Source organism: Mustela erminea, chromosome 10, assembly GCF_009829155.1.
Source record: "Mustela erminea isolate mMusErm1 chromosome 10, mMusErm1.Pri, whole genome shotgun sequence".
Taxonomy (NCBI): domain Eukaryota; kingdom Metazoa; phylum Chordata; class Mammalia; order Carnivora; family Mustelidae; genus Mustela; species Mustela erminea.
The window spans coordinates 77,944,794-77,959,812 of NC_045623.1; positions in this window are offsets into that span (position 1 = coordinate 77,944,794).

Consider the following 15,019-nt stretch of genomic DNA (forward strand, 5'->3'; position numbering starts at 1 on the left):
TTGGAGCTGCCTGGTTGGGGTGGGAGGCAGATACCTGTGTCCACCCCAGGGGAGGCCCTTATCCACGCTTTTCATCTGATGGCAACACTACCTGACTCAGTAAGTGTTTGCTGAATGAGCACATGAATAAAGTAATTGAACGAGGTATTAGGATTATTGTTAAGTATTTTACAGATGAGAAGAGTTAATTAACTCAGAGTGGTTCAGTGATTTGCCTGGGTCACACAGCACAGAGCAGGTTATCTCCCCTAGGTCAGGCTGCTTGGCAGAGTTTGGGAGAAAATGCTAGAATCACCCCCCTGAGGGGTTACTAGACTCAAGCCCTCAGAACAGGGACAAACTCTGGTCCTGGCGCCTTCTGGGGCCCCCTCTACCATGGAGCCCCGGCTCTTTTCTGGGCAACATCAAGCCCTGATAAAAACCCAGAAGAACGCCGTGTGCCCTCTACACACCTCTGAAGCATGACTGCCCTGACTTACAGATGAAGGAAGAAGGCGTGAGAGAGGTTCAGAACTCGCCAAACCCCCTCCCCCCACCCTTCGTTCTGATGCTTTGGCCCGGAATCCAGCTCCCCTCTCAGTGCTGTGTCTCTGGGCAGCTTCTGGCCGCCTCCCTCCCCTGTTCTCCCAACACCATTTCCTGCTTATGTGGTGGAGGCCCAGGTATTCGCAGCAGGCCAGGCCCCGGGGATGCCAGGAACCTCACCATGGGGACGAGACAGGCAAGGGTACACTGTCCTTGCAGGAGGCGGCCTTGCTCAGGAGGCTCCTAACCAGGCAGAGTGTCAACAGTGCTCTGAAGCAGGGTAACTCCCCAGCTGAGTCTTGAAGGGAAAGGCAGAGGAGAAGGAAGGAGGAATGGGCCAGCCAGGCAGGGGAGCCTCTTGTGCAAAGGCGCTGAAGCAGAGCTGGGTGATAGATAGGAGAGGCTCAGGGGGTCCAGCCAAGGTGATCCTGGTGTGTGTGTCGTGGGCTGGGCTAGAGGGGGCAGCCAGACCCAGGGGCTCCAGGAGCCATGTTGGGAGGCTAGGCCTGGAGCCCAGCTAGGTGCCGACACCTCGTGCCTTAGGACACCCTGCGGACATGAGTGTTCCCACCCGTGAAAGCCTTTGCCCATAATGGGGACAGTGAGAGGCCAGCCCCAGTGCCCCACCACCACCACCATGTTCTTGGCCTCCCTGGGTCACTTCATGGGTTCCTAGAGGCAGAACTCAAGCCAAGACAGCCACTGCCCTCCACACGCAGCCCCGCGGGTGGGGTATGGAGGGGACCTGGGGGCCTTGGAGGAGGCAGGAATGGGTAGGTGATCCCAAGACCTTCAGACCCAAATTCTTCTTTAAGGAGGCTCACAGCAACCCCCCCCCCCCCCCCGCCACCGTCTCTACCTACCCCCAGCCAGTGTCCTGCTCCGACCTAGCTGTTCCCAGTTCCCCTGATGACCCAGCCAGGCTCCCAGTCTGCCTCTTAGTTCTGGGGTCCCTCATTACCAACAACCCTTCCATCCTCTACACTCTGTCTGCCATGCCCCCCCCCCACCCCAGGATGTGGTCCTCACCACCACCCCCCATATTTCCTCCCACCCAGTGTTGGCCTCTCTGTCCCCAACCCCACTCACGTAATCCATTTGACCCCGACACAAGCCCATTAGGTCAGTGCTATTATTATCCTCCTTGTTCGGCCAGTGGGGGACTGAAGCACAGAGAGGTTAACTGAGTTGCTCTGAGCGGAACAGCCGAGCTCTGCCTCTTCAATGTCCCACAAGAAGCTCACACTTGTCAAGACCATAACAGGCTCATGGGCTCTGCCTGGATCTTCTATCTCCTAGCCAAGCCACCCTTCACATCTGACAGTTGGTAGAAGCTGGACCTCGGGCAACTCTACGTAATGCACATGCAGCGCTTAGCTTAGCATGGAGCTCCGTGCACAGTAAGTGGCCAAGAGGCCAGCCACTGTCATCACTGCAGGCCTCTCTGAATCTCAGCGGCCTCAGCTGTGAGATGGGGGTGCTGGAGGACGTCCAGGGCCTGACCACATCGGGGAGCTCGGGGACCCGGCCACTAAGCATGTTGGCCGCTTTGCCCTTAGTCAGAACGGCATGGATTTCTAACCAGCAGGTTTGGCATAAATGCACAATTTTTCAAAAGCCAAAATAAAACTCCAAGAAGCTGTAAAAGCCCAGGAGTTTGAAAGATTCCCTGCAGGGTCAATTAGGGTGAATTAGAACGTACAGATGCGAATCTCCCCAGCCACATAATAGGCAACCTAGGTGCGAGTGCTTTGCAGTGCTAAGGGAGGCAGCAGCACGGTGGGATTCAGTGGGATTCGGGGTGCGCCTGGCCCTTCCTCTCTGAGCTGCTGTTTCCTCCCCTGTGCGGTGCACCTGGCCCTTCCTCTCTGAGCTGCTGTTTCCTCCCCTGTGCGTGGGGTTACTATGCATAACCCAGGAGACTAAGCTCAGGGCCTTGGTGGTTAAAGGGGGTGCACTTGAAATGAGATGTGTGGCCATTTTCATCCCTTGGGCACAAATCTCAGGATTTGCAATAGTGGTTGCAGGAAACATTCACTAACTGAGGGTTAAATTCACCAATATTTGCTGTGTAACTCTCTCCACAATGTGAGATCCTACTCAGCCTCAATCCAAGAGTCCTTCTTGCTTTGGGCAGGTGAGTGTCCGGGAGGCTCTATCCCAGGCTCTTTCTGATTTACCCAGTCTGTCCCTACTCACCACCACGCACCCCTAGGGATAGGTGCCACTTTCCCCATTCTACAGATGAGGAAACTGGTGGAGGCCTACTCCCAAACCCAGGATGTTAACTTTTGTACAGCACAGGACCAGGTGCCAGCCCTGCCCACCCCCCTGCCCGGGGAGGTCACACCCCTGCCCATGACCCTGCTCCATGCACGAGGGCCCAGCCTGGCAAAGTACCCAGATCTCGGAGCCCAAAGCCCAGCTCTGCGCTGACAGCTGCACAACCAGGAACAAGCCTCTTCCTGAACCTCCTCATCCTAGCTGAGGACGCAGGGATGTTGAAGGTAAAGTGCTCTGGCAGTTCCACAAAACAATAGAATGCTTGCGCAGTGCCCGCCACAGAGGAAGAGCTCAGCCAGCCTTTGATGGTCTAGAGAGCATCACCATCCTTTTCCTGAGAGAGGAGCTTTCCAACTTTTCAGGTAAGTAAACTGAGACTCAGAGAGGTTTATCACCTTGTCCAAGCTCATGGAGTTCAGGAGCTGTGCGGGCAGGGGGAGGGCGTGAGCGGGGCGGGAGCTGGGGCTCAGACCAGGTCTGCTTATCTCTAAAGGGATCCAGATGGGGGTGAAGGGCTGGGGAAGCTATGAGGAGGGTAGAAAAGGGGAGAAGGAGAGAGGGAGAACCCCAGGGCAGACAATTGCCTGGGGCAGAGGATCAAAGCCAGCAGAAGTCAATGAGGTTGGTGTCCAGGCTAGTGGTGGGTGCCCTCTCCCCCCTGACTCTGTTCTCCCATGACCGGTGACCTTGACGACTCAGCCTGTGCCATGGACATCCTCGTGAGACCCTGGGGGCAGAGGTTCCGGGATGGCACGTCCATGTGACAGCTCAACGGTGCCTCCCATCGCTAGGGCTAGAGACAGGGTTCGGCCCCCTCCCCTGGTGGCCTGGAATGCCCCCCAGGGACTCTGTTCTGGGCCTCAGGGGCAGGAGGGGGGCATAAGCCCTGAGTGGCTGACAGACCAAGATGGCCTCCAACCAATCTTGGAGACCTGGGGCACCTGCAGGCTGGGCAGCTGGACAAAGTCAGGGTCACTTGGGAGCCTATCGACATGCAGGTATGGGGTGGGTACTGGGCACCTGTGGATTTCCCCAGTGTCCTAGATCTGTGCCCTCAGTGGGCTTCCTGCCCCCTCTGACTTCTGGGGAGGGGGCTGGGGGAGAGGAAGTTTCTTCCAGAGACACCATACCCAGGGGTCCCTGAGCTTCCCCAAATCCTTGAAGTTTTAGCCCCCCACACCCACCGCCCAGAGCAGGGTTCCAGCATTCACTCCTCCACTGAATTCTCCATTCAGACCCCTCCAGCCTTCCCTCCCACCCAGGGCAGAATTCTATTTTTTCTTTTCTCCTTTTGAAGTCTGCAAAAAGCTCACTTTCACACACCTGTGTGACCTGGGGACCGTCATGCTCCCTCTCTGGGCCTCAGTCTTCCCATCTATAAAATGGTGACATCAGGGCCCCTCTGGCTCTGCTGTCCACAGTAGGTATAAATAGATATCTGTTAGTCAACTAAGTGGCCCCAAAGAATGAGTCATCACTGATGGTGGAATTGGAGGCACCTGCTGCAGATCATTGAGAGGCAGAATTCCAAGCGTGGTGGTCAAGCCCGTCATCAGACTGCCTCTCAGCTTTCTCATCCGTAAGATGGAAAGAACATTAGGGTACGGAGAGGATAAAGTGAGAAAGTGCATAGGAGCAGTTGGAAGAGGGCCAAGTCCACCCCAAGTGCTCAGCAGAGCTTAGTCCGTTGGTAGCCCTAGTGCCCGCTGTCTCTCTGGAGGAAGGACCTGGAGTCCATGCCAGGGACGGGCGGGCAGGGCCGGGTGGCGGCAATGTGTACCTGCCGCCACCAGAGGGCACCAGGACGCAGCCAAAGCTGCCCAGGTGTACCCAGGCCCCAGTGAGAAGGCTCAGGCCTCAGGAGAGAGAGGCAGTGCCAGCCAGAGGCCTGCCAGGTGGAGTGCCAGTCCTCTCTCCACAAGATGCTGCACAACACCTTGACCTGATATTCTGTCCATTTCTATCCCAGTCTGGGACCAACCGCAACCCAGAGAGCATCTAGACCTTCCCACCAGGACCCTTAGACCCATTTAACAGAGGGGAAAGCGGAGGCCGGAGAGAGTGGGAGAGGCCAGATCCCGGTCATTAGGTGCAGTCTGGCCTCCCTGCATGGACCTCCCTGTAAAGCCCACGACACATCCCACCCCTGTGCCCACCTCTGACACTCCCAGGCCCGAGAGATGGCAGAGGAGAAAGCACATCTGGTGGAGGGGAGACCCCAAGGAGAGGCGCCGGCAGAGAGAGTCAGAGAGACAAGAAACATGAGGGGCAACGAGGGACAGAGACGTGGGAGAGGCGTTTGGAAGAGACGGAGACATGGGATAAGGCACAGAGAAGTTGCAGGGGAGAGAAAGAGACAGAGAATCCTGAGAACTGTGAGAGCGGGGAGGGGGGGAGAAGCAGGGAGGAGAGGAAGAGGGAGAAGGAGGGAAGCGGTGGGGGGAGAGAAAGAAAGATGAAGAGATGAAGAAAGAGAGAGAGAGAGAGACACGGAAGGAAAGGGAGGGTGAGAGCTAGAGAGAGGGAGAGAATGTAGGGGTGGGGGGAGAAGGAGAAAAGGAGGTAGGGCACAGGGAGAAGGGAGGCGGCTTCCAAAAGGCAGAGAGAGGCAGGAACTATGCGGACATCTGGAGGGAGACAGAGAGATGGAGGACAAACACACAAAGAAAGAGCCCATCCTCCCCCAAGGCCACCCCACAGCAGCTTTGCCCTCCTGGGGGCTCAGCCAGAGTGTTGCCCAGCCACCCTGCCCCACCCCCCACCTCGGCAGGGCTCACCAGACAGACAGCCCCTCCCGGGGGGGGGGGGGGGGGGGGGTTGAGCCTGGCTCCCTGGGGTGCCTGAAGCAGACAGGCAGGGGCCCTGGGGCCACGTTGCTAGGAGATGGGCCCAGAGCCCCAGCCGGTCTCCAGAGCCTCTCCCAGGCAGCACTTGGCACTCACCTGGGGATTCACCTGCGGCTGGGGGTACCCCCCCAGCTCCCACCGTCCCCCTCTCCCTGGCAGGTTTCTGCAGCTGCATCCTGTGGAGTGAGAGGCGGTGAAGACAGGGGACTCACACTCTGGAGCCCCTGCTGTAGGCCAGGAACTCACAGTGGGGACAGTGGGGCTGGGAAACCACGTGAGGGTCTTCCAGTGTCATTAAAACCAGAAACCCTTACACCCACCCCTGGGAGGCCGAGGGCAGAGGGTCCAGACTCCTCCCTGACGCCTTCATCCCAGCTCCGGGCCTGGCTTGGGCAGCACGGGTGAGGAAGCCTTGAAGGCCACGTGGGAGTGCCAGCCTGAGGCCCGGCTGCAGCTTGGGTCTCCCAGCTTTGATTCATCTGCACCCCCAGGCTGGATGCTCACCCGCCCCCACAAACACACACAATTCTTGGCTGTGGGGCTGGCAGGGCCAGCAGGCTATGGGGGGAGCAGCTCCAGGGAGTTCCAGAGCCAGCCACCAGGCCATCCTTTCCCAGCCTGCCTGGAAGCCGCCTCCTGGGGGAGGAGCTAAGAATCAACCCCACCCCCAGCTAAGGCCTGGCATCACCTGGATACTCTGGGTATCCAGAGAACCAATGGCCGAGAACCAATGGCGGTGCTCAGGACAGCCCGCCCAAGGGTTCTTACCCCAGGCTGCTCATGCCTGGGTCAGCTCCTTATGGCCTTGGGCCTCAGCAGGGGTGGCCAGAAACTGTGTGTGGGTGGGCCAGCATCCCACCAGGCACCCAGCAGCCACCCCTCCATTGATGCCAGCCTCTTTCCATCCCCCTCTATCTGGCCTGTGGGCACCCGGCACAGAGTCAGGCTGGTCGAAAACTTCTGGATAATCTTCCACGTGCATGGGGGTCCCTGGCCAGAAGTGCCCTGCTTGGGGAGGAGAAAGATTCAGCGAGCGAAAGGAAAACCAGAAGGAACATCAGGCAGGATGGGAGAGAGGGGCTCCTGGGAGGTGAATCTGGCCAGTTCCCCGGGGAGGTGCCGTTCCTCACGCAACCTCCCAGGGAGGGGGGAGGGGGCAGGCAGTGGCCCTTGAGGGTCCCTTGGATCCACCTTCCTCGACTTGGCCTCCCTGTCCCCTTATAGATGGACACACACTAAAATGAGTTCGAATCTTAGCTCAGGCTCTGCGACCCTGCCAGTGACCGGACTGTCTGTGTGACCAAGGCAGGACGGAAACAGCGCCTGCGGATCTCAGACTGTGTGAGTGACGGACTGTGGGCGATTTCGGGAGAGCGTAACCAGGCAGGAGGCGGGGGAACATGAGTATTCCTGTGTATGCCTGTGTGTGTGGGCACACCCGTGTGTGTGAGTGTGTCCACTCCTGCATGTACATGTGTGTGCTGTGCACGTATATGTGTGTGTACATTGGTGTGCGTACGCACATGCACATGCTTGTGTGTCTACTGCATGTGCTTTGTGGGCATGTGAGTGTGCGTGGGTGTGCATGGGCACACATGTGTGTACTACTAACACTGTGGGGGGGGCGCTAAGGTAGGGGGTGCAGCAGGTGGGCCTTCCTGGCTCTTCTGAGACCCTCCCCCCCCCAATTCCTTGCCTCCTTTCTCCGTTCCCCCTCTTCAGCCTCTGGCACCGTCTGCTCCCTTCCTGCGCAGACAGCCCGGGGCCGGGAGCCGTGTGCACGCCGCTGATCGCTCTGTGCGGCTCACGAGGACCCTCTAATCCTCTTAGCTCCCACTTAACCCCAGCACCCCCCCCCCAGCGGAAGCACCCCCTGCCCACACTCAGCTGGCCCAGGGGCACCGCAGCAGAGGCCTGATGGGCTCCCCAGCCTGCCATTACCAGGCTCCTTCCTAACAGTGAACCCCGAATCCTCCCTCGGGATTGAGAGGGACGCTTGTCCATCAACAAGGCCCTTTCTTATCCGTGATCCTTTTGACCCTGACCATCTCCTGTGAGGTGGGGATTTTCCTTGCAGTTTGACAGTAAAGGGCCCTGAGGCATTACAGAGCATGAGGGGCCTTCTGGAAGCCCCAGGGCAGGTGATAATGGCAGAGCTCACTCCGCTCACAGTGCTCCCCAACCTGAGGCCACAGGGAAGCACTTCGGGGCTCTGACCTCCAGGGAGCCTTCTCCCTACCAGAGCTCTGCTCAGCTCTTGGGGCCCCAAATCCTCACAGCTGGCTACCCTCCTTGCTCTGGCCTCTGTGTCCCAGCCCAGCTTCCCGACAGCAGCCTCCTGGCCTCTCTCTTTCATAGCTTGCCCTGTCCATCCTTCAGGGTCACAGGTCCTACTCAAGACCACCCTGGTGACAGTCCAGCCTTCAGGTGGGTGCCCTGTTTTTGCCTCTCCAGAGCCACACTGGCTCGTTGATCACACAGCAGTCAGACCCCTGTTAGTCTGGTCTTGTGGCCGGGATCACAGGGAGAGCCTGGACCGCCAGCCCTGCTTGCCCTGCCCTCTCTGTCTCCATCAGCGCCCTCTTCCTGCTCTTCACTGGTGGCACTCGGGTCACCCCAGAATTCTCCTCATGCCCACAGTTTTCCCTCCTTGCAGACTTTGCACACTCTGGTCCCAATGCCTGGAATGCCCTCTCCCTACACTCTTTGCTTGTCTGAACCCCTTGTTCTAGACCTAAATGTCACTGCCTTGGAGAATCTTCCCTGACTACCTTATTTAAACGAAGTCTCCCTGCTGATCTCCTCCAAGGCACGTTTCACACTTTGTATGAATAACTCCCTTTATGTCTTTATTTGCCTCCCACCTGTCTCCCCCCACCTTCACTCACAATGTCAAGGGAACCCTATGTCCATGGATGTCCAACATGGGTCATAGAGATGCCAGGCTCAGGGTAGGGTTTTGGTAAATGTTTGTTGACTGAATAAACAAACAAACAAACAAAAAGAAAGGTAGAGGGATGGATGGACAAACACAATGTGCCTCCTGTTCTCCGGCACAAACCGAGTTGGCAGTAGGAAGGTGGAGAGAGCCTGTCCAGGTCCGGCAGGAGTAACTCTGCTTTATGGCTCCACTCGGGGGGAGGATGGGAAGGGAGGTCCCCCCGCCCCCAGCTCTCACCACCTATCCTTCAGCCTCCCCTCCCCTCCCTCTTCTGGTGCTGGCTGCATGGCACCTGCCTCCTGAGGGCCTCTCCGCCTCCCTGCAGGGCTCCTTGGGACACTGGAGACTTCAGGGGACACTGGGCCTCTGTAGACTTGGCTTCCAGCCCAGGCCTTCGCCCAAACTTGCTGTGTGGTCCTGGGCAAGTCCCTGCCTATGTTGGCCCGGACTTCCTCACCCACAGAACAAGGGAGTGGGAAACAACGACTTCTCCCTCTCTGCTAGCCAGCTTCCAAGGAGCTCCCCAGCTGTCACTTCCTGCCACTCACAACACTTTGCAGTTTGTTGTGTTTTTTTTTAAGCCAATTCTACCCCAAATGCAGGACTTGAACTCACAACCCTAAGATCGAGAGTCATCTGCTCTACAGACTGAGCCGGCGGGGGGCCCCCTTTGCAGTTACTGAAGAGGGCTGACGTGTGTCAACAGTGGGAGGTCATGAAGGTGACAGACCGGCTCCTGAAGCCAGGTCACAGGCTGGTCACAGGGAGACAGCGAGGCTTCTGCCTTGCCCATTCTTGAATCCCTGTCTCTGGGGAAGTCCGTGGCCATGTCGTGCAGATACAGAGACAGCCCGAGGGAGAGGCACTGAGGCTTCCTGCCAACAGCCAGCACCAGCTGGCCAGCTGTGCGAGCAAGTCAACAAGGAAGCAGACCCTTCAGTGGCGGGCGGCCCTGCACCCGACCCCAGCCTTGGCCCCGGTCTTGGCTGCCCAAGAAAGCCTGGGTGGGCCGGAACCGCCCAGTGACGCCTCCAGGCCCAGATTCCTGAGCCACTGAAGCTCCGTGAGACACCAAATGTTTATCGCAGTAAGGCCCAAGCATTAGGGTAATTCATTACACAGAAATATGTAGGAGGGGCGCCTGGCTGGCTCAGTCAGTTAAGTGTCTCCCTTCAGCTCAGGTCATGAACCCAGGGTCCTGGGGTCAAGCCTTATGTTGGGCTCCCTGCCCCATGGAGCAGGGAGTCTGCTTCTCCCCCTGCCTCTCTCTGTCATGAATAAATAAATAAAATCTTAAAAAATAATAATAATAAAGTAGCAAACACCCTCCCCCCATCTCCCGCCTCCCCCGCTCTATACCCACAGGGTACCCTGATGGTCGGTCTCACTGGCCTTTCAGAAGAGCCCTGGGCTGATGTCTCCAATGTCAAGCTCAACCAGATTCGGTGGGGAGCTCATCACATTCCCCTGTGTCTCCATTTCCACCCTTAGCCATGGGCATTCTGCTTCCTCCAGAGCCAAAGACAAACAGGTGGGTGTGCCTTCACCCCGTCCTTGACGGAGACAAAACCTGGTCCATTTTCTCTCCTGCGCATCCCTGGAACTCTCCCCCTCTTGGCCATGCCCCCACGCGCCCTGTCCCAGCCCAGGCCCTGCTCTCTCTCCCCTGTCTGGCAGTACCCCCACCCCCAGCTGCCTTCCCTGCCTCCATTCTTGGGGCTTCTGCCTCCCATCCACCGCCCAGATGACCACTGGAAGGAGACACTTTCTTAAACAGATCTGACCACATTGCTTACCTGCTCTGTAACGTCCTCTGGCTCCCCTGTTGCCTAGAGGATAAAGTCCAAACTGTAGGCTGCCATTTCAGGCTTGTATCCCTGCCCACCCCCAACCTGGTTATCTGTCCAGCTTTGTCTCTGATGTTTCCTGGTCTCAAGTCTGATGCTCCAGAGATACCAAACCACCGGCAACTCTTGGAACACAAGGGCTTCATGCCTCCAGATCATTCTTCTCTGGCCCTCTTCTCTCTGCCTGAATTGCCCGCCTTCCTTCTTTGCCCGGAAAACGCCTCTTCCAATCTGTCAAGACTCTGCCATTGTGATCCTCCAGAAGAACGGGTCTCTCTCTCGGCCGCAGTGCATCTCGGTGGATTGCAGTGATCACGTGACATGCCTTGCCCCACCGGAAGACAAACCCCAAACCAGAAGAGATCTTACAACTCTGTATTCCCAGCGCCTTGCTCAGTGCCCAGCCGAGAGCCCATAAAAGTTCTTAAAACGAAAGACCTTTAGGTCGACCTTTAAGACCCACTTTGGAGGGAAATATCTCTCCGAGGTGTTACAGACTTCCCTGCCTTTTCAAAATGGCACATGGGGCATGACCAAACCTTGCCTGATTGATTGTATGACTTGTGTCGACGCAGACACAGAGTTTTCCAGGAAGATCCTTGGAGATCACCAGCAGATGAGAACCTGCAGGTCTAGAGAGATCATGCAACTTGCCCATGTCGAGCAGCTTGTGTGATAAACATGAATTCATGTCTAGGATGTGGACTGGCAACCTTCTTGCTTTACTGGATGACTTACAGCCTTGCCTCAGCCCTGCATGTTTTCCTAATCTTCCCTTTCCTGCATGTTATGGGCCAGTGTACTCGCTCCCTACCTTCCCCTTTGAATTTGCTGCTCCAGATCCCCTGGTGGCAGGAAAATCGGGTAACCAGACTCGGTGGAGCCACGTGGAAAGGAAGAGCCACCATTCCTGACTCAGCCTCAGGAGCCCCCCTTGCCCCAGGGAGCTGTAGTGCAAGGGCTTTGCAAAGCCCTCCTCTCTCTGCTGTGCTCTGGAAATGACAGTTACTGAGAAAAGAGGCTGGAGGGGTTGGGGTGGCTCTAGCTGAGTGACATGTCATTGTAACGGAGAGATTCGGCGGGTGATTCCACCCATGGCCAGGTAACTCTGCAGTGGGGGAGAAAGAAGATGATCCTGGAACCCTGGGCTCCAGCTGAAGGAAACTCCCCCGTCCCACAGAGGTAAAGTGCCTGGGACGGCTAAAAGGGAAGAATACCCTCGTGGGGTATTCTTTATCGTGGCTGCTTTATCCTAGGAGCAGATGGACAGGAGGCAGGATGGGGAGCAGCGAACAAGAGACGTGGGTTCTAGTCCCAGCTCCACTAGTAATGGTTTGCATGTCAAGAGGCAACTCAACTAACCTCTCTGGGTGTCATTTCCAGAATCTGTCAAATGGGCATACTGCCTACATCACGGTGCTGAAGTAAGATAAATGTGTGTGTGTGTGTGTGTGTGTGTGTGTGTGTGTGTGTGTGTGTTTGTAAGAGCTTAATGAATTCAAAAGCACTGAACAAAGGAATATGATGTTCATTTATCAGATATTAGTGATCACCTACTATGTACAGGCAGTGTTCTAGGAGCTGGGAATAAGGCCAGTGAACATGACCCAAAACCCTTGTTCCCATGATACTGACACTCTGGAGACCCAGAAATGAGTGATAATGTATCAAGTGAGATATCAGCCAGAATAGGCAGTCATGCTGCCACAGGTGGCTTAAAGCCACTAAGAATTATTTCTCCCCCACACTACATGTTCTTGGAGATGCCCGCAGGGGACTCTGCTCTGTGTCATCCTCATGGGGGACCCAGGCTGAAGGAGGCTCCTTCTCCAACTTCCGTAACTGGGAGCATGACAAAGAGAGCAGTAAGTACAAAGCCCCCAGCCCCAGCCCCGGGAATGACACTTCTGTTCTATTTCACTTCCCACCAGCTTGTCACATGGTTGCATTCGTCTTCTTTGAGGGGCAGAGAAGTACAGTCGTACCTTGTACCCGGAAGATGGAAGTGGGGAGTTCTTGGTGGAAAGCACTAGTGCCCACCATGGATGGCTTCCTGGATAAGTACCAGGAAGAAAAAGACAATGTTGCAAGGAGATGGAGTGGGTAGGAGAAAAAGGGAGAGACGCCCTGAGGAGGTGCCTTCAGAGCAGGTGGCAATGAAGGCTGGGAGCAATCTTGTAGGAAGAGCACATGCTCAGGAGGGAGGAGCAAATGTCCTGGGGTATCAGGGAGACCAGTGGACTGGAGTACCTAGTGAGGAGAGGAGCAGAGCAGGGGGGGGATAAAGGGGACCATATGGACACTGTTGCCATGGCAGGGCTTGGCCTTTCTCGAGGGAGACAGGACATTATCACAGAGGGCTGTGGACAAGTGAACAAGCACACAGTCCCTAGAGCCAGAATGACCGAGGCCAAGGTCCAACTCTATCCCACTACTGGCATATGACCTTGGGCAAATCACTTGACCTCTCAGAACCTCAGCTAGCTAACGGTAGTAAGAGCGCCTACCTCCCAGGGTTACTGTGATGGCCAGGTGCCTAGAACAGCACCCCACATTCCATAAACACTCTGGAAGCATCAGCCATCATGCCATCACGCTCCACCTCTGCCCTGGTAGGTCCTTCCCCTCCACTCTTACCCCTCTCCCCGGTCATCACCAGCCCCCTCCTTAAGACATCACTTCTGGATCATCCCTCTGTAGAGCCCCAGAGCCGAAGAGACCCGAGTCCCTCCCCTCCTCTGGGCTTCTGCATCTGCTAAGTGGGACCAATCCTCCCCACCTGTCTAGACTGCCTGAACTCACAGGTGAGCCTCTCCCTGAGCCTGCCCCCTGCAGGTGGGTGCTGCCGCTTGGCTGCCAGGTGGATTCCTAGCTGCCGGTGCTCCCCTTTCCCCCTTCCCCCCAGGGCTGGGGAGACTGTTGGTCCCTCCCCTCCAGTCGCCTCCCACCCCAGCTCTGGCAGCCAAGCTCTCTGGCTGGCAGGAGCTGGCACCTCACCCAGGAGGGGAGAGCAGCTGCGGAGATGGTGGGAGAATTCTTCCCGCTGCTGGATTTGTAAAACAATTGATTAAAGACAATGCAATTAATTATTCCTTGATGAAATAGTGGAAATTACCCAAGAAAATGAAGATTTCAGCAGCAGAACATTAAATCCCTCTAATTATGTCATTTCTTAAAAAGGGGGGAAGGGGGATGAAAAGGATGGAAGTGGTGGGACAGAGGGAGGGAAAGAAGTGTGAACATAGACGGGGTGGCCCTGGGACTCCACACAGAGTGAGCCGGGGAGCACGGTCGGGGGGCGGGACCACCGCCCTGGCCTTCACCATACTGTTCAAAGGGGAAGTTGAAGGTAATGGAGCTCTCTGCGGGGGGGGGACAGGAAGCCGCCTGGCAGGCCAGACACTGGATGCCTGCCTTGGGCGCCTTAGCTCTTTGTCCTCACACTGAGTGCCTATGCCTTATTCCCTTTCCACATATGAGAGGATGAGGCTCAGAGAAGTCCTGTGACTTGCCAATGCGACGAGACTTGAACTCCAGAACCTGGTCTTTTTCAGCCCCACCTGCTGAGTCTCGGCAGGAGGCAAGAGGCACAGCTAATGCCCTTGGCAGAAGCTGCTCCTGACCCCTAGCTCCCTGAGGGTCCCAGAGGCCCACAGAATCTCAGGGCTAGGTGGGGGTGGGGGGTGGGGTGTGCAGAACATGCCTGACTGACGCTGATATTTCTGCCCATCTGAACTGGGCATGTGGTCCTCTGGGAAGGAATCTTTCTAGTCTTCCATCTTCTCTGATCCCTCTGGTTTTCATGCCAGGGAGGGGTGGCAGGCAGGACCTGTCATGGTCCTGGCCCAGCCATCAGTCCCCGGGAGCCCCGGGTGCTGCACTGTGCCCAGGACTCTGGAGCCGACGGCCTAGGGTCTAACCTGCCTCTGTCAGGGCTGGCTGTATGGCCTTTGGCAAGTTTCCTTGCTTTCTCAGGCCTCAGTTTCCCTATCTGTAACCAGGGATATACGACCAGTGGATATATCGGGCCATTTGAGGATAGGGACCCAGCCCCGCCCCAGGTACAATGGTGCACCCAGCTCTAAGAAGCTGAAATGGGCTCGAGGGTAGGTAGGGAAAGGGGAGGAATGAGTGGGTTCCTGCCCTGGGGGTAGGAAGACAGAAACAAGGAGCCCTCGAGAGATAGTAGATGGGACGAGACAACCATGGGGATCCCTCCCAGTGTCTGCGGAGTCCCGACAGGCAGTGGAGGGCAGGGTGGGAGGGAGGAACAAGGGAGGGTCTGGAAGACAGTCCGACCACCTCCACCTCAGAACACCAGTCAAGGATCTAGTTTACTGAAATGGCCGGGCTGGTCAGGCCCAGCGCAGAAGTCTGATTCTCTCTCAGTGCTACTGACATCCTTTTTCAGAGCTTGCTCTTGTATTTCCGTGTTCCTGGACCCTATCTGGATAATATCCCATAATTTTTCTGGATACTTTCAGGCAATGTCCATCTCATTTTTAGGAGTTAAAATTGCCAATCTAATCTAGCATCAAAACTTCCATTTCTCATTCAATCTTAAGATTCTTCCTTTC